This window comes from Aquarana catesbeiana, linkage group LG07 (assembly GCF_042186555.1).
Source record: "Aquarana catesbeiana isolate 2022-GZ linkage group LG07, ASM4218655v1, whole genome shotgun sequence".
NCBI lineage: Eukaryota > Metazoa > Chordata > Amphibia > Anura > Ranidae > Aquarana > Aquarana catesbeiana.
Genome location: NC_133330.1, coordinates 314,438,768 through 314,459,263, shown reverse-complemented (window position 1 = coordinate 314,459,263; position 20,496 = coordinate 314,438,768). Strand labels below are relative to the sequence as shown.

At 43.2% G+C, this 20,496-nt stretch overlaps 1 protein-coding gene across 1 annotated transcript in view; it reads right to left on the bottom strand.

The window, feature by feature from the left end:
- The window catches only part of PIGK (phosphatidylinositol glycan anchor biosynthesis class K), a 214,685-nt gene that overhangs the window by 84,609 nt on the left and 109,580 nt on the right, over positions 1-20,496 (bottom strand). The window lies entirely within an intron of this gene.

Below are 20,496 nucleotides of genomic sequence, written 5' to 3'. Positions count from 1 at the left end.
AACCATTTACACTATATTACCAAAAGTATTGGGGCTATAACAGCTTCAACTCTTCTGGGAAGGCTGTCCACAAGGTTTAGGAGTGTGTCTATGGGAATGTTTGACCATTCTTCCAGAAGTGCATTGGTGAGGTCAGGCACTGATGTTGGACAAGAAGGCCTGGCAGGTCAGTCAAGTTCCTCCCACCCCAAACTCGCTCATCCATGTCTTTATGGACCTTGCTTTGTGCACTGGTGCGCAGTCATGTTGGAACAGGAAGGGGCCATCCTCAAACTGTTCTCACAAAGTTGGGGATTATGAAATTGTCCAAAATGTCTTGGTATGCTGACGCCTTAAGAGTTCCCCTTCACTGGAACCAAGGGGCCAATCCCAACCTCTGAAGAAAACCCCCCAACCATAATCCCCCCCTCTATCAAATCAAATGATTTGCATAAAGCAAGGTCCATAAAGACATGGATGAGCGGGTTTGGGGTGCAGGAACTTGACTGACCTCAACCTAACAGAACACCTTTAGGATGAATTAGAGCGGAGACTGAAAGCCAGCCCTTCTCATCCAACATCAGTGCCTGACCTCACAAATGCGCTTCTGAAAGAATGGTCAGACATGCCCATAGAAACACTCCTAAACCTTGTGAACAACCTTCCTAGAAGAGTTGAAGCTGTTATAGCTGCAAAGGGTGGGCCAACTCAATATTGAACCCTACAGACTAAGACTGGGATTCCATTAAAATTCATGTGCGTGTAAAGGCAGGCGTCCCAATACTTTTGGTAAAAGTGTATATTAGGTACGCTTGACTAGTTTTTCATTAGGGGGGTGCATATGATCAGCAACACTTTTTAGGAAGGATGTGGATTTAGAGCTAATCTCTGGGCACAAAAACATTCATTTAAATATATTCCTTAAAGTGGATGTAAACCTGAGAAAAAAAAAAATTAAGGCTTGCATCTTGTACAGTATAGGAATTCATGTCATCTGTGCCGTATTGCCACAAAGAGTTATTCCAGCTCTGAGCAATCTTCTTATATTTTTTCAGTGAGATAAAAAAACTGACAGAGAAATAGGAGTCCTTTCTCCCCCTTGCCGTGACAGGTGATTTACATATCTCATGTATAAGCCTGAGATGTACTTCATATCCCCCCCTCCTCTCTTCTCCAGCTCTCCCAGGATTGGCTGCCCCACACCTCAGCATGATTGGGCATACTGAAGTCATGTGGTGACTTTTCTGGGTTTTGATTGGATGTTAGTGATCACAGCAGAAGTTCAGTGTAAGAAATACACAGGAGAAAATGCATGTTGACAAGGGGCGTGTAGAAGTGGGCGGGGAGTCTGACATCACGACTCCACCCACCGAGCTCCGGACAACAGACCCACCCACAGAATCTGCAGTTTTTATGGGTCTCATAACAGGACAGAGGGGAGACATTTGACAGGTGAGGATACATACAGGAGGCATGTATATCCTTATAGATAACCCCTATGGACGTAGTTTAGAAATGATGAGAATGGGTTTTACATCCACTTTAACTACCAGAAAGGATATAAATCCACTTTGTGAGCACCAAACTCATTTTCAAGCCCAGTTATTACCTTGTAAAAGTAGCAGTGGCATCATAAAACTCAAAACGAAAAAAAAAAAAAAAAAAGCAGCACAGATAATTTCATAAAAAGATCCAAAAAGTCCACAAACGTAAAAATATATATCAAAAGGTCCACAAAGCACAGAAAAAAAAAAAAAAAAAAAAAAAATCAGAAAGTCCCCTGAAGGAGACACTTCGCAGTCTGACAATATAAACGTGTAATGTGACTTCAGTGCTCTTCCTCCACCAATATGCACTTCCCGGAAATCCATTAATAAGCGGCATTGAACGTCAATCCAAACTAGAAAGATTCCCGCCAATCTTTCAATCAATTCTCAGAGGAATAGTGTTCAGGGGGAATCGTAGTCAGAAAATGAATGATGGCTGCCGATCCGCACCTCAGATATGGCGACGTGACGTCAGGACGTAAGGTGCCTCCCAACGCATTTTGTGCACAGCCACGTCTTCAAACACTATCCCTCTGGAGGATTGATCGAAAGACTGCTGGGAATCTTTTTAGTTCAGAAAAAAAAAAAAAAATCTGACAGGGGTTATAACCCTTGCTCTATCCAAAATGAAAAAATAAGTTTTGCTTATAGTTCTACTTTAAGGTAAAAAAAAAAGGTCTTGATTTTAGAACCACTTTAAGAGTATATGTATAACCAAAACTAAAGAGAGAAAAATTTACTTTCACGTTTAGTCTTGGAGAAGCAACAGGATTTCAGAGAAAATCTTCCCAAAATGAGGGGAAAGTCCTCTGACAGTTTTCACCAGAACATTTGTCTCAATTTGAAAGGCTTCTCATCAAAGCTCTAAAATGTAAGATTTGGCTATACATACAATTTTAATTCCACATCCTATCTACAAAATTGTTGCTGACCATTTGCGCTCCTTTATAAATACTAGTCCCTGAGTACTTACTGTATTATGGTTCCAACACCTTCCACAGAGCTGTAAAGGTGAGGACACCCAGTGGGTTTAGCAACGACATACCGGCAGCATCACCAGATGAAAATAAAGTAAAAAAAAAAAAAAAAAAAATCCAAAAAAATTAAAAAATAAGCCCAATGCACTTACCACGTCTAACAAATGGTAAGCCGCAATATATTATTATTTTGGTCTTGAATTTAGCTACAGCTTAAAAGTGGTTGTAAAGGCGAAAGGTTTTTTTTTTACCTTAATGTATTCTCTGCATAAAAAGGCTAAGTTCACCTTTTAGAACAAAAAATAAATGCACATTTTTTTTGTAGGTAAAAAAAAAAAAGTGCATTTATTATTTTTTTCTTTCGGAGCCTGTAACGCTTTTCACCAGCTGGTGCCTTGCAGGTCGCCTTCAGATCGGTCAGTATATCTATGTACCCATACACCCCATGCAGGCAGGCAGATACACCGACAGGAAGAATCAATTTACTACTATGGCGCTCCACGGCGCCATGGTAGTTCATTGAGAACTACAAGCCAACAGCCGCAAAGGATGTCGGGGCTTGTAGATCATTCACACACAAAGCTGTGTGAATGAATGACGCGGCTGTGGGGGGCAGACTGCTGCCACAGGGAGGGGGCAGCGGCATGTTCCTAAAGGTGAACTTATCCTTTAAGGTAAGAAAATGTCCAAGATTTCCCACCCCTTACCTGAGCCGATCTTGAGCCAGAGCTGCTCTCTCTCTTCACTAGACAGAGGCAGTACCTGTCAATCAAATCCATCTCTAATACTTACCTGAGCTCCATCTCGATCCAGCGATGTTACACGAGAGACTCGGCTGTTCAGGACTCTCTATCCTGATTGGCTGAGACACAACAGCTCCAGCTGCTGATAATGTCAGTGAGCCAATAAGGAGAGAGAGGAGGGGGTGGTTGAGCCGCAGCTCTGTTTCTGAATGGACACACAGTAGTGGCTCAGCTCAGGTGCCCCCATAGCAAGCTGCTTGCTGTGGGGGCACTCAGCAGGAGTGCTTACGGAGGGGACCCCAGAAGAGGAGGATCTGGGCTGCTCTGTGCAAAAACCACTACACAGAGCAGGTAAGTATGACATTTTTTTTATTAATTTTTTTGTTCAAAAAATAAAACAACAAGACTTTATTATCACTTTAAGTGTTTGTGACAGATTGTGTTTGGAAGGTGGGTTAAAGTAGACCTAAACTCAAAATTGTAGATGTAAGTTGTAGGGAGAATTTAGAAGTGTTATTTTTGTCTAACAGTCATCTGAAAATGAACCTTTGGTCTTGAATTAGACGTTTACTTTCTGGTATGTGAGTGTGCCTTGGCACTCCTGTGCCTACAGTCTGAGAACTGTATATCTGCAACAAGAGATCAAAGGCACCATTCCTTCAACTGCTACTCTCACCAGATTTGGAGTGAGATTTGGTGAAGACCAGGTGAAGATGAAAGACCTGTTAGCGGTGACAGCTGCTGGAGGGCTTAGTTTGAAGGTATACCATTCATAATGTGCTAGTATGTGATCCACACTAGCACGTTATGCCATTACCTTGCAAGGAGAAGTTTTTGGGGGGTTTTTTTTTGCTGCAAAAGTTTACTACCACTGTCATGCCCCGTACACACGGTCGGATTTTCCGACGGAAAATGTGTGATAGGACCTTGTTGTCGGAAATTCCGACCGTGTGTAGGCTCCATCACACATTTTCCATCGGATTTTCCGACACACAAAGTTTGAGAGCAGGATATAAAATTTTCCGACAACAAAATCCGTTGTCGGAAATTCCGATCGTGTGTACACAAATCCGACGGACAAAGTGCCACGCATGCTCAGAATAAATAAAGAGATGAAAGCTATTGGCCACTGCCCCGTTTATAGTCCCGACGTACGTGTTTTACGTCACCGCGTTTAGAACGATCGGATTTTCCGACAACTTTGTGTGACCGTGTGTATGCAAGACAAGTTTGAGCCAATATCCGTCGGAAAAAATCCTAGGATTTTGTTGTCGGAATGTCCGAACAAAGTCCGACCGTGTGTACGGGGCATAAGGCTGGGTTCACACCGCAGCACACTCCGACTCACAGCAGGAGTCTGGTGCCTTTCAATTCACAGTTTCAGGTCCGATTTCAGCTTGAATTTTTGGCTTAATTCAGACCTGAAATGGACCAAAAGACGCACAGGGCTCCTGTGCCATTTGCACCGGAGCCACTGCGGAGATGTGTGAATTGGTTCCATAGAGAGCCAGTCACAATCTCCTGACATGCAAACTGGATTTCCGCATCCAATTTGCATAGGTGAGAACCCAGCCTCAGTGTCAAGGCTTCAAGGGAGGATGGCCAGATGTTAGGGGGTTACTTTAGCATTAGCAACAAGACAAAGTCACAATGAAGGGAGCTATGCATTTATACAGTACATCCGGAAATTATTCATATCACTTGACTTTTTCCACATTTTATGTTACAGCCTTATTCCAAAATGGATTTTCCTCAAAATTCTACAAACGATACTCCATAATGACAACATAAAAGAAGTTTGTTTGAAATATTTGCTAAATTTATATATTTAAAAAAAATATATATCACATGTACATAAGTATTCACAGCCTTTGCCATGACACTCAAAATGGAGCTCAGGTGCATCCTGTTTCCACTGATCATCCTTGAGATGTTTCTACAACTTGGAGTCCTCCTGTGGTAAATTTAGTTGATTGGACATGATTTGGAAAAGGCACACACATGTCTATAGAAGGTGCCACAGTTAACAGTGCATGTCAGAGCACAAACCAAGCCATGAAGTCCAAGGAATTGTCGGCAGACCTCCGAGATAGGATTGCATTGAGGCACAGATCTGGTGAAGGGTACAGAAAAATTTCTGCAGCATTAAAGGTCCCAATGAGCACAGTGGCCTCCATCATCCGTACATGGAAGAAGTTTGGAACCACCAGGACTCTTCCTAGAGCGGATGGTCTGGCCAAAACTGCGCATTTGGGGGAGAAGGGCCTTAGTCAGGGAGGTGACCAAGAAACCGATGGTCACTCTGACAGAGCTTCAGCGTTTCTCTGTGGAGAGAGGAGAACCTTCCAGAAGAAAAACCATCTCTGCAGCACTCCACCAATCAGGCTTGTATGGTATAGTGGCCAGGCAGAACCAGTCCTCAGTAAAAAGGCACGACGGCCCACCTGGAGTTTGCCAAAAAGGCACCTGGAAGACTCTCAGATCATGAGAAACAAAATTCTCTGGTCTGATGAAATAAAGATTTAACTCTTTGGCATGAATGGCAAGCGTCGTGTCTGGAAGAAACCAGGCACCGCTCATCATCTGGCCAATACCATCTCTACAGTGAAGCATGGTGGTGGCAGCATCATGCTGTAGGGTTTTTCAGCGGCAGGAACTGGTAGTCAGGATCTAGGGAAAGATGAATGCAGCAATGTACAGAGACATCCTTGATGAAAACCTGCTCCAGAGCTCTCTGGACCTCAGACTGGGGCGAAGGCTCATCTTCCAACAGGACAATGACCCTAAACACAGCCAAGATATCAAAAGGAGTGGTTAAGGGACAACTCTGTGAATGTCCTTGAGTAGCCCAGCCAGAGCCCAGACTTGAACCCGATTGAACATCTCTGTAGAGATCTGTAAATGGCTGTGCACTGACGCTCCCCATCCAACCTGATGGAGCTTGAGAGGTCCTGCAAAGAAGAATGAGAGAAACGGCCCAAAAATAGGTGTGCCAAGATTGTAGCATCATACTCAAAAAGACTTGAGGCTGTAATTGGTGCCAAAGGTGCTTCAACAAAGTATTGAGCAAAGGCTGTGAATACTTCTGCACATGGGTTTTTTTTTGTTTTTTATTTTTTAAAAAATTTGCAAAGATTTCCACATTGTCATTATGGGGTATTGTTTGAAGAATTTTGAGGAAAAGAATTAATTTAATCCATTTTGGAATACGGCTGTAACATAAAATGTGGAAAAAGTGAAGTGATGTGAATACTTTCCGGATGCACTCTACTTACTATTGACCCCAAAAGCTCCCCCTTGAAAAGTACCAGTGTTGAACTGTTGGGGTCCAAGACCTAATAAGCAGCTTTCAATTGATGGGACTAAGGCTCAGTTCACAGTATTGTGATTTCAGATGTGACATATTCAGACGCTAATGGAAATCACATTGTTTTCAATGGTGCTTGTTCACATTAATGCAACTCAGCACGGCGCAATTTTGTAAAAGATTCCTGTACTACTTTGGTGCAATTCCATCATAATTCTGGCTTCATAGAATATGCAAACTACTTCAAAGCATCATCAAAGCAGCATCCAAGCTGCACTACGTAATCGCACAGAAAATCAGATCAATTGCAGATTGTAGCAGTATGACCCTAGCCTAAAACTGTTGTTTTCTGTGTTCTGCTCAGTGATCTTGATTTTCTGGTCATGGCCATTTCCAAATACTTACAAAAAGAAAACTACTTTTATGAACATTTAAATCAGCGTTTACTTAAAATTGAGGAAAATAAGCATAAAAAAGCATTGCACATGCAACGGTAATAAATTCTCTCTGCTCCGAATGCATTCATAGCCTTCCCAGCCATCCTGTTCTCTAATAAACCATAAGGGATGTATTTATACAGTTTTATTGACGCGGTTTGGTTTCAAGCACACGATTTAATGAGGCTGTTTATGTGAATATGTTGGGTTTTAATTAGGCTCCATACACAGGCAGACGAGCAAACAAAACCCGAGCTGGTAGCACATTTTGGCAGCTAATGGTTTGCGGACATTTCTCAGGATAAATTGGCTCTTGTGGGATCCTGGGATGTTCTGGAGCTATCGGGTATCTAGGTGATAAACGGCTTTGCTTTCCCCGACTGACTGAAAGTAAATATATTTAAATGATCCAGGTGAGCTGAAGTGATCAAGATTTACATATAGGCTGCGGCAACACCATAACTATACATCATGGGCCTGCATAGCGAATCATTATTGTGCCCCCAGGCTCTACAGCATCCAAATCAAAAGCAATTCTCATACAAAGACTCGCACCATTTGGTATTTTCGTTTACAGCTTCTGAAGATTGGCTTGGTTAGATTTGGCGTGGATGTTTCTGTGCCAGATATTTTGGTGTGTAAAGTTTTGGCACAGATATTTTACTTACTTTTCAAATCAAAAATAGTAATAGTCACTTTCTAGTCATAACTTTAATGAACACCAAAACTGAACCATAAACCCATCCTTTAAAGTAGATCTAAAAGCTCTTGTGTGGCAGTCTAAACCGGTCCCAATTCCAGTTCATATACAAGCCTGAAGCTTGAAAACATCCTTTTCTTTCCCTGATTGAAACAAATCCTCTGCAGCTCACAGTGGAAGGTTTTCAGGAGCAGAGCTGTCAATCAAAAAAAAAAAGTGGGCAGCAGTGTTAATTTTGTAGATGAAAATATTTGTCATAATTTTCACCAGCTGCCTATTTCCAGTGATGAAAACGAAACAAAAATGACCCCAAAATTTTCATCAGTTGGCGATAACTATGACGAAAATCAATTCAAATTTTCGTCAAACGAAAGAAAACGGAATAAAAATGTGAGGGAGGGACGTTTACCCGTGTGAACTTCCAGTCTCCTCGGAGCTCCACCTATGAGTATTTCCCCTCTCAGCAAGCAAGATAGCGACCGTAGCGTGCTTAGCACTGTGCAGCATGACAGGTCTCCTCAGACGACCTGCATTAGCCTTCTCAGACCACTGTGCAGCATTTACAGGCCTCCTGACCGTCAAGAGCATTGTGAGCATTACAGGCCTCCTCAGACTACCGTCCAGAGCACTGTGCAGCATTTACAGGCCTCCTCAGACCACCGTCCAGAGCACTGTGCAACATTTACAGACAGGGCCATCTTAACAGCATTATAGGCCCCTGGGCAATACTGTGCACTGGGGCCCTGTCTACACAATCACGCACGAGAAAAAAAACGCAAATTATCAATAAGGCTATATTTATTGGTACTTCCAACAAAATCATTATTTAAACATTAACACAACGTTTGAACAATATAACACGAGCTTGAAAAGCAAGAAATTGACAAGAAATTACAGATTGAAATGTTTGATGGGCACAGTGGCTGCGTTTGATGGGCACAGTGGCAGCGTTTGATGGCACAGTGGTTGCGTTTGATGGCACAGTGGCAGCTTTTGAATGGCCACAGTGGCAGCTTTTGTTGGGCACAGTGGCAGCTTTTGATGGGCACAGTGGCTGCGTTTGATGGGCACAGTGGCTGCGTTTGATGGGCACAGTGGCTGCGTTTGATGGGCACAGTGGCTGCGTTTGATGGGCACAGTGGCTGCGTTTGATGGGCACAGTGGCTGCGTTTGATGGGCACAGTGGCTGCGTTTGATGGGCACAGTGGCTGCGTTTGATGGGCACAGTGGCTGCGTTTGATGGGCACAGTGTTTCTGCGTTTGATGGGCACAGTGTTTCTGCGTTTGATGGGCACAGTGTTTCTGCGTTTGATGGGCACAGTGTTTCTGCGTTTGATGGGCACAGTTTCTGCGTTTGATGGGCACAGTTTCTGCGTTTGATGGGCACAGTGGCTGCGTTTGATGGGCACAGTGGCTGCGTTTGATGGGCACAGTGGCTGCGTTTGATGGGCACAGTGGCTGCGTTTGATGGGCACAGTAGCACTTTTTGATTGGGCACAGTGGCAGCTTTTGATGGGCACAGTGGCTGTGTTTGATGGCACAGTGGCTGCGTTTGATGGCACAGTGGCTGCGTTTGATGGCACAGTGGCTGCGTTTGATGGCACAGTGGCTGCGTTTGATGGCACAGTGGCTTCGTTTGATGGGCACAGTGGCTGCATTTAAGAGCACTGTGCAGCATTTACAGGCCTCCTCAGACCACCGTCCAGAGCACTGTGCAACATTTACAGGCAGGGCCAATCTTAACAGCTTTTGATTGGGCACAGTGGCAGCTTTTGATTGGGCACAGTGGCAGCTTTTGATTGGGCACAGTGGCAGCTTTTGATTGGGCACAGTGGCAGCTTATAATTGGGCACAATGGCTGTGTTTGATGGGCACAGTGGCAGCTTTGATTGGGCACAGTGGCAGCTTTTGATTGGGCACAGTGGCAGCTTTTGATTGGGCAGAGTGGCAGCTTTTGATTGGGCAGAGTGGCAGCTTTTGATTGGGCAGAGTGGCAACTTTTGATTGGGCAGAGTGGCAACTTTTGATGGGCACAGTGGCAGCTTTTGATTGGGCAAAGTGGCAGCTTTTGATTGGGCACAGTCGCTGTGTTTGATGGGCACAACTTACTAGATGGCACAGCTACTGACTTAGTGACTTACTTGAGGGGGCCGCCGGTTTGGTGCAGTGAGTCACAGTAAGGTGAAGGCAGCATCAGTCAGGGCCGAAAGTTTTGCTCCGCTCCTCTCCGCTCCCTCTGAGCCACGTTGTCTGAAGAACCCTGCAGAGGTGGGCGGAGCTTGTTCACTAGCCGTGGAGGCACGCGCTATGAATGCTGGGGCGGCCGCGGCCTCAGACTGAGACTGATGTCACTGGTTACTTGCTATACGCCGGGCGGCCGGCGATTCTAGCAAGTGAGCAACCAGTGCCAGTCATCTGCAGCAGATTGCAGCAGCAGCGCTGAGGATCGGCCCTGGCCCGGGTCACTGGGTGAGGCCCTTCAGGCAAGTGTGGCCCCCGGGCAGCTGCCCAGCGTGCCCAGTCGAAAAAAACGGCCCTGTTTACAGGTCTCCTCAGACCACCATCCAGAGCGCAGCATTTACAGGCCTCCTCAGACCACAATCCAGAGCACTGTGCAGCATTTACAGGCCTCCTCAGACCACCATCCAGAGCGCAGCATTTATAGGCCTCCTCAGACCACCATCCAGAGTACTGTGTAGCATTTACAAGTCTCTTCAGACCACCGTCCAGAGCGCAGCATTTAAAGGCCTCCTCAGACCACCATCCAGAGCGCAGCATTTACAGACCTCCTCAGACCACCATCAAGAGCACTGTGCAGCATTTACAGGCCTCCTCAGACCACCGTCCAGAGCGCAGCATTTACAGGCCTCCTCAGACGACCATCCAGAGAACTGGGTGCATTACAGGCCTCCTCAGACCACCATCCAGAGCACTGTGCAGCATTTACAGGTCTCCTCAGACCACCATCCAGAGCGCAGCATTTACAGGCCTCCTCAGACCACCATCAAGAGCACTTTGCAGCATTTACAGGCCTCCTTAGACCACCATCAAGAGCACTTTGCAGCATTTACAGGCCTCCTTAGACCACCATCCAGAGCACTGTGCAGCATTTACAGGCCTCCTCAGACCACCATCCAGAGTACCGTGCAGCATTTACAGGTCTCTTCAGACCACCGTCCAGAGCGCAGCATTTACAGGCCTCCTCAGACCACCATCCAGAGCGCAGCATTTACAGGCCTCCTCAGACCACCATCAAGAGCACTTTGCAGCATTTACAGGCCTCCTCAGACCACCATCAAGAGCACTTTGCAGCATTTACAGGCTTTCTTAGACCACCATCCAGAGCACTGTGCAGCATTTACAGGTCTCTTCAGACCACCGTCCAGAGCGCAGCATTTACAGGCCTCCTCAGACCACCATCCAGAGCGCAGTATTTACAGGCCTCCTCAGACCACCATCAAGAGCACTGTGCAGCATTTACAGGCCTCCTTAGACCACCATCCAGAGCACTGTGCAGCATTTACAGGCCTCCTCAGACCACCATCCAGAGCGCAGCATTTACAGGCCTCCTAGATTGTAAGCTCTAACGAGCAGGGCTCTCTGATTCCTCCTGTATTGAATTGTATTGTATTGTAATTGTACTGTCTGCCTTAATTGTTGTAAAGCGCTGCATAAACTGTCGGCGCTATATAAATCCTGTATTATAATAATAATACCAAAAATATTACATTTTTTTAACTCTAGGAGTATATAATGAATTTGCAAATGCTAGAGAAATGATTAAATTAGAAGTTTTTAATCTTGTGCAATAAATGATACTATTTTAATACTACACTTAGAGATGCCTCCCCCCCCCTTGTTTCTTTTATATGTTTTGCAGAGTTGTTGGACACACTCGGAGGATGGCTGCCCCTTTTTAAGTCACCCCCTTACCGTGGTTCAACTTTGTTTTTACCTAAAGACTGACTAATCAAATGTACATTATTACAAACTAAGGGCATTGCCTCCTGGAGTGCCAGATACACAATTTAACTCCACTTCCATTCTGTCAGAACAGCAATCTGCTTTGTTTACATAGGCAGCGCGCAGGTCTGTCTTTCTGCCTGATAATCGGCGGGTGCCGAAGGACATCGGGTACTGTGTCCCCATGAAGTGAGTTGCCGGTGGTGCACATGCACGCCCCCTACCTGGATGTGTTGGATCACTTTGATATATATTTGTAAAACTGCTATAGGGCCGACCTTATGTGGTAAAAAAAAAAAAAGTTTGAGCAACTTTTTATTCTACAGGGTTTCTGCTTTTGTGTTTTGGGGTAGGATCAGATAATGTCCAGGAGTAAAATCTTCATTTGAACACGTGTGCAAGAAAATTAAAAATAGGCTCCGGCAGCAAACAGGTTAAAACAGGGTGGCGAGGGACCACATATAATATTTCTCGGTGCCTAGTTTTATAGGACAAATAATCTGTATGTCAGTCCCATCAGCTTCAGAAACTAAGTGTAGTGAATTGGTTTTATTTAGAGATCTAAAGACGCTGTCATCAGAAACTAAAGAGAAGTTATTCTTTAGACCAAAATAGTTCTTCATGCTCAGGCTGAAAAAGGGATAGCACTATGGGGTGATCCCCTATGGCAATGTTCTGGCACAGGATTGCGGTTTCCCTGCCATAACTCTCATCTAGAAGAATAATTTAGTGCCGTGCCCCTGGCAAGATTAAACTGCAGCCGGCTCAGCAACTTCTGTAGAATGAAGAAATGACCCAGCAAATCAGATAGTCCGTCTCTGGGTCTTTATTCATAGATTTGTATCTCTGTGGCATTAACTACAAAAAGGCAAATGCCAATAATAAATAAAAACATTTTGACCGCATACCAATCTTGTTTGGACAACTGGCTGTTTTAAGGATTTTACGTGTTATTTTGCTAAAAATGTAAATAGCAATGGCCAGCTGGGAAGGGAATGAACCATAAATAAAGGCGCTCTGCTGACTGACCTGACACACATTTAGGAAAGGGCAATGTGATCTTTAAAATATATGGCCATGGCCTTTTGTGACAACACGAGCTAAACCAGTCCCAGGTCTCTGTAACCCTTCCTTTGTCTGATGAACCAGATATTGATGGTAACCTGTTACACATTATCAATATATTTGATCAGGGATCTCCAAACTTACTAAACAAAAAGCCAATTTACGGCCCTTCAAACTTTAGGGGGCTGGACTGTGTCGCTAGGGTATCTTCTATTTTCTTCCTCTTTTGGCGGCGCCGCGGCAAGGTATGTCATATCCTGCTACGCCACTGCTCCTGGGAGATGTGTGTCATCATTCCGAGGAGTCAGTGGGCATCGCCGCTTGTTAGCATCTCGTTATTTCCAAACAGGAAAAGACGTGATGCACCCAATAAGAGGATAGTTTGCGACCGGTCTAAACTACGTGGCATGTTCACCAATGCCAGGAGCCTGGTGGACAAGATGGGTGAACTAGAGATACTGTTGAACGAAGAGGATTTAGATTTTGTGGGAATTTCAGAGACCTGGTTCAACAGCTATCATTATTGGCTGGCAACCATTCAAGGGTATTCCCTTTATCGCCGGGATAGAGAGGTTAAAAAGGGAGGGGGGGGGGGGGGGGTATGCCTATATATCAAGAATAATATACAAGTGAATGTGAGAAATGACATCAATAAGGGAGCTAGGGAGGAGGTGTTATTATTATGGGTAGAGCTCCAAAGGGATGAAGCCAAGGGGAAAATAATAATGGGAGTATGCTATAGTCCACCTAACCTGATGGAGGAGGGGGAGGTGGACCTCCTATCACAAATTTGGATTAGCAGCAAGGATGGGAAATGCTATCATAATGGGGGATTTTATTTATCCAGACAGACTGGGCAGAGGGAACCACGCATTTGTCTAAGGCTCACCAGTTCCTAAATGTGTCTTGCATGTCTTGTCTCTAGAAACAAAGCGTTACTAGATCTACTGATTACCGACTAGGGTTGCACCGGTGCTAGTATCTGTGCCGATACCGAGTATTTGCACAAGTATCGGTACAGATACTTTCAGGCTCAGCTCTTTGAACTGTCAGTGGGTCCCCCCAGTGTTAAAGAAGTCTGGTAATTGGAGCTGTCAAAAAAAAAAAAAAAAAAAAAAAAGCAGCCAGCAATGTTCATTAACAACATTGCTAGGCCCTGAAACACTAAAATAAACATTGTTTCTTTTTGTATATTTCTGTTTCTTCATCTGCAGATCAAAGGGATAAACAAATGTTCCTCTGTTTAACCCCTTAATAACCCTTAATTTACTCTAATCAGCCTGAATTAACTCTCCATTATTTTCCGGCTTTTTTTCACGTCTATTTTATAAACGATAAACAATTAAAACTTTTTTTTTGTTTGCTTTGTTAGTGAATGTTTTTACAGATATATATTAACATATATTTACACATTTCACATTGAAAAAGCACTACATTAAAAAAAGAAATCTATTTTTTCACTTGTAAATAACTTTTCAATGCTTTGTACCATTGCTGACAGCTGAAGTTAAAACAAAACTGTTGCGGTAGGTATTGGTAATTGGTGTCGGCGAGTACTAAAAAAAAAAAAAAAAAAAAAAGTATCGGTACTTGTACTCATTGTAAAAAAAAAAAAATGGTAACAGTGCATCCCTATTACCAAAAATACAGATCACGGATGTGGAAATACGGGGCAATTTAGGAAACAGCGATCACAGGTCAATTGGCTTCAGTATAAAATCACACAAATAGGAAACACAAGGGGAACACAAAGACACTAAATTTCAAAAGAGCCAACTTCCCTAAACTACGAACCTTGCTAGAAGATATAAATTGGGATAAAATATTAGAAACAAAGAACATGGAGGAGAGATGGGTTTGCTTTAAGAGCATAATAAATAAGGGCATTAGCCAGTGCATCCCATTGGGAAATAAATTTAAAAGAGCGAACAAAAGTCCCGAATGGCTTAACTCCAATGTAAAAATGCAAATAAAAGCAAAGGAGAAGGCCTTTAAAAAATACAAGGCTGAGGGATCATCACCAGCATTCAGACTTTACAAAGAATGCAACAGGATATGTAAGGGTGCAATTAGGACGGCTAAGATAGAACACGAAAGACACATAGTGGAGGAGAGCAAACAAAATCCCAAGAAATTCTTTAAAGCGGTAGTAAACCCGCAGATTTATTTATTTATTTTAAACCTGCAAGGCAGAATGAGCTAGTATGCAACACATACAGGGGGTCCCCTAGTTACAAACATCCGACTTACAAACCACTCCTACTTACAAACGGAGGGAGACAACAGGAAGTGAGAGGAAATCTACCCTTAGGAAGGGAAATTCACTCCTGTTAGAGCTATTATGGGGAAAAGGTACCTCCACTGATGCTTTATCACCAAGGCTTGTTTCCACAACAACCCAAAATTTTCAAAATCCAATTGTCATTGGGACAGAAAGTGAGGTGAAATCTTCTGAACAGGGGCATAGACAGCAAAACAAATGTTACAGGGGTGTTAACCCTTCCCTATGCTATCCAAAAAGCCTAAAAATAGTTTTTTTGGCTGGAGCTACACTAAAAAAATGTACCTGTTCCGACTTACAGATTCAACTTAAGAACAAACCTACAGTCCCTAACTTGTTTTTAACCCGGGGACCCCCTGTACTTACTTATACTTACTCGTTCGAAGGCCTCATTCTAAGGTAATACTTACCTTAGAACGAGGTGTCAGCAGGTGTCATGCAAGGGCAATATCTCCTAAACCGTACAGGTTTAGGAGATATTCTTTTTACCTACAGGTAAGCCTTATTATAGGCTTACCTGTAGGTCAAAGTGAAAAAAAAAAAAAAGGGTATACAACCACTTTAAGTATATAAACAGTAGAAAAGGAAAGACAGACCATATCGGCCCCATAAAGAATGAGGAAGGCCATCTGGTTACAAAGGATGGGGAGATGGCAAAGGTATTGAATTTATTCTTCTCCTCAGTCTTTACGCGGGAATCGGGAGTCTTCGGTAACCAAAACTGCAGTGTTAGTCCTCATGACACATCTCAGGAACACCCTCTTGGCTAACAGAGGACAGAAATAGAAATTAGAAATAGACTTGGGAAACTTAACATTAACAAATCATCGGGACCAGATGGCTTGCACCCGAGGGTACTTAGGGAACTCAGTCAAGTAAGTGCCAAACCATTGTTCCCAATTTTTACTGACTGGAATGGTACCAGCTGATTGGAGAAGAGCCAATGTAGCACCAATATTTAAAAAAAGAGCCAAAATACATCCCTGGGAATTGCAGACCAGTTAGCCGAACATGAATAGTACGCAAGCTCTTGGAGGGGATAAGGGATTATATACAAGATTTTAGTAATGAAAACAGTATCATTAGTAGTAATCAGCATGGAGTCATGAAGAATCGTTCTTGCCAAACCAATCTATTAACCTTCTATGAGAAGGTGAGTTGTCATCTAGATAAAGGAAGGCCCGTAGACGTGGTGTATCTGGATTTTGCAAAAGCATTTGACAAAGTTCCCCATAAACGTTTACTGTACAAAGTAAGGTCTGTTGGCATGGACCATAGGGTGAGTACACGGATTGAAAACTGGCTATAAGGGTGAGTTCAGAGGGTGGTGATAAATGGGGAGTACTCAGAATGGTGAGGGGTGGGTAGTGGGGTGTCCAGGGTTCTATGCTGGGACCAATCCTGTTCAATTTGTTCATAAACAACCTGGGAGGATGGGGTAAACAGCTCAATCTCTATATTTGCGGACTATACTAAGTTAAGCAGGGCAATAACTTCTCCACAGGATGTGGAAACCTTGCAAGAAGATCTGAACAAATTAATGGGGTGGGCAACTACATGGCAAATGAGGTTTAATGTGGTAAAATGTAAAATAATGCATTTGGGTGGCAAAAATATGAATGCAATCTATACACTGGGGGGAGAACCTCTGGGGGAATCTAGGATGGAAAAGGACCTGGCGGTCCTAGTAGATAGGCTCAGCAATGGAATGCAATGCCAAGCTGCTGCTAATAAAGCAAACAGAATATTGGCATGCATTAAAAAGGGGATTAACTCCAGAGATAAAACTATAATTCTCCCGCTCTACAAGACTCCAGTCCAGAATCACTTGGAGTATGCTGTCCAGTTCTGAGCACCAGTCCTCAGGAAGGATGTACTGGAAATGGAGCGAGTACAAAGAAGGGCAACAAAGCTAATAAAGGGTCTGGAGGATATTAGTTATGAAGAAAGGTTGCAAGCACTGAACTTATTCTCTCTGGAGAAGAGGCGCTTGAGAGGGGATATGATTTCAATATACAAATACTGTACTGGTGACCCCACAACAGGGATAACATTTTTTTGCGGAAGGGAATTTAATAAGACACGTGGCCACTCACTAAAACTTGAAGAAAAGAGGTTTAACCTTAAACTATTTAGAGGGTTCTTTAGGGCCCTTTCACACTGGGGCAGGGGTGGCCGTAAAGTGCCGCTATTATAAGCGGCGCTTTACTGTCGGTATTCGGCCGCTAGTGGGGCGGTTTTACCCCCCTAGCGGCCGAGAAAGAGTTAAAAACCACTGCAGAGCGCCTCTGCAGAGGCGCTTTGCCGACGGTATAGCCACGCTGTCCCATTGATTTCAATGAGCAGGAGTGGTATATACTCCGCTCCTTCACTGCTCCAAAGATGCTGCTAGCAGGACTTTTTTCCTGTCCTGCTAGCACGCCGCTCCAGTGTGAAAGCGCTCGGGGCTTACACACTGGAGACAAAGCAGCGACACTTTCGGGTCAGTTTGCAAGCGCTATTATTAGCACAATAGCGCCTGCAAACCGCCCCAGTGTGAAAGGGCCCTTACTGTAAGAGCAGATGTGGAATTCCCTTCCACAGGCAGTGGTCTCAGCGGGGAACATCGATAGTTTAAAAAAAAACTATTAGACAAGCACCTGAACCACCGCAACATACAAGGGATATACAATGTAATACTGACATACAATCACACACATAGCTTGGACTTGATGGACTTGTGTCTTTTTTCAACCTCAACTACTACGTAGTTAATATGAAACTAAGGCAGATCTAAGCACCATTTTTGAAAAGGCTGCATTACTTCAGTCTATTGTCTAGACTCTAGCTGCTTACATTTGGTTGCCATAATGAGACAGGACCTTCCTACAATGATGCCGTTGTGATGGCAACCAGAGACACAATTGTGCGCCGCGCCTTGTGTTTAATGTGCATGCGCGAGATACGGAGGTGCATACTGGGTAACCAGCAGCACCAATTCTCAGAAGAAAACACTTGTGGGCTTCAAATGCCCACAACTAAGATGGGAGAACGCTGCAGGCAAGATTTAAAGGTTAGTTTTTTGAAAGAATATGCTATAATACAGTGTCCTGTCATATATTGAGCTTTTGTAACATTAGGTTAGATGAACATCTAGGGTGTCTTTAAAAAAAAAAGGGGGGGGGGCTGGGACTCCACTTTAAATAGGTAAACTTAAAGTAAAATAAGCAGCCTCCCAAACAAAAAGAGAAGGTTTTGTATCGCTCTCTATCCAGTACTGAGATTTATATAGCACAGCCCTGTCTGGCAGGGAGCGAGACCAGTTTCTAAAAAAGAAAATGAATGCAGCCATCACATCTAAGAACTGGTAAGCTGAAATTTAATCGTTGTTTGCTTCTGTGTTTGATACCACTTTAAATTTGTGTATTTTATATGAGCTGGGGTTCAGCTTTAACAGTACCAGGGTAACAAAAAATGTGCCGCGATTCTAATTGACACTTATGAGGAATTCTAGAGGACCTAGACATCTTAGATCTGCTTTATTATCGGGAACTTGAATGGATTCCTTCTTTTATTTTTGAACTCCCCGGCCCCAGGCTAATTTCAGTCCTCTCTTTCTTTCTGCTCATATTTCTTTTTATTTGCACATCTATTTACCACATTGAACATTTCAAAGGCAGCTCACATTGCCATATTCATAACTTTGGGTGCTGAAAGTCAGTCTACAAATTAGAATGATCCTGTCATGATTCCGACTGTAATAAATATTTGCCCTGCTGCTTGATGAGCCTAAATTGCTTCATTATGCCTTTGCCTATATTACTTTTGCACTTGTATCATTATGGCAAATGTAATCAAATCTTTGACAGAGGAGGAAAAGAGAATGATGGAAAAAAAATCGATCAAGATATTTACAAGTGAGCGTGAAATTCTTCATCCAGTCTCTTATAAAATCAGTCTTGCTACTTATAATGAGACTTAGAATACGAATAATAATAATAATAATAATAATAATAATAATAATAATAATTCTAATAATGAGAATTTTTTTTTTTTTTTTAAGCAAAGCCCAACTGGCTGTACTGTTAGAAAAAGCAGGTATGTGTGGTCTGTATTTAAAGTGGAACTTCACTCTCTCAACTTTGAATATTTTTAATTCTTATACTGCCAGAATTTGTAAATAGACAGGAAAGTATATTGTATTTACTTGTTTTAACTTTTTTTTTCTTTAATTTCTTGAGTTACTTTCCTAGGCAAATGTCATACATCCCAGGAGTCTTCAGGAGGGGCTCTCTCAGCCAAGCACACCCCTCCTGCCTGCATGGTTGAGCTAAACACAGATAGATTCCAGGAAGTAAATGCTACATAAATCTGCCCTTAGTCAAGATGGCCGTGGCCAGAAATGCTAGGAGGATGTTTTTCAGAGTGATTTCTCAATAAAATAAAGCATTGAAACATGGATGGATGGTTGGATGGATGGATGGATGGGGGAGTTTGCTTTAAATATTAAAAATAAATTAGTGGTTTTGGTGCTCAGATGCAGTGAAGATCCACTTTAAGTGTAACAGCATTTTTACAATTATTTTATCAGATTTACCAAAACTATATTTTAGGACAGTCTACTTAAAGTGGAGTTCCACCCAAAACGGGAACTTCCGCTTTAACTACTTCCCACCCAGCCACTGCACATAAAACGGCCTAGTGGTCCTTTCCTTGTTCTGAGTGGACGTTCAGGGACGTCCCTCAGAACGAGGGCGCGCTGCGGCTCGATCCTTTCTGATCACAGGAATGAGCTGAGCAGAGATCGGGGTATGGGCGCTGTGATTGGCCCTCCCGATCACCTGATGGCTGTATCCAAATCACAGCCATCACAATGTAAACAGACGCGTGTCTCTGTGACAGGTCTCTCCGCCAAGCTCAGTGAGAGATCAGTGCGGGTGGGAGGGAATCTGCAGATCTGTGACAGCTCTGTGTGAGGATGATTTTACACAGAGAGCTGTTACAGATCACCCCACAAAGTACACCAAGCACCACTGATATACCCCTGTCCCTATACACATTTCAGTGTCCCAATAAAAAAACCTGTCTGTCCCCCATCACCGCCAACACCAAATAAACAATGATTTGAGTTTTTTGCCAAAGAAATGTAGCAGCATCATTTTTGGTCAAAATTTATCAAGGGAAAATTACTTATTTGCAAAATTTTATAACAGAAACTAAGAAAAATGCATTTTTTTTGGAAAATTTTCGGTCTTTTTTTAATTGTAGAGTAAAATATAAAAACCCCAGCGGTGATTAAATACCACCAAAAGAAAGCTCTATTTGTGTGAAAAAAAATTATAAAAATTTCATTTGGGTACAGTGTTGAATGACCGCGCAATTGTCATTGAAAAGTGTGACAGCGCTGAAAGCTGAAAATTGGTCTGGGAAGGAAGGGGGTGAAAGTGCCCAGTATTGAAGTGGTTAAGCACTCCTCGTCCCCTTACATGCCACACTTGGCATGCAATTTTTATTGGGG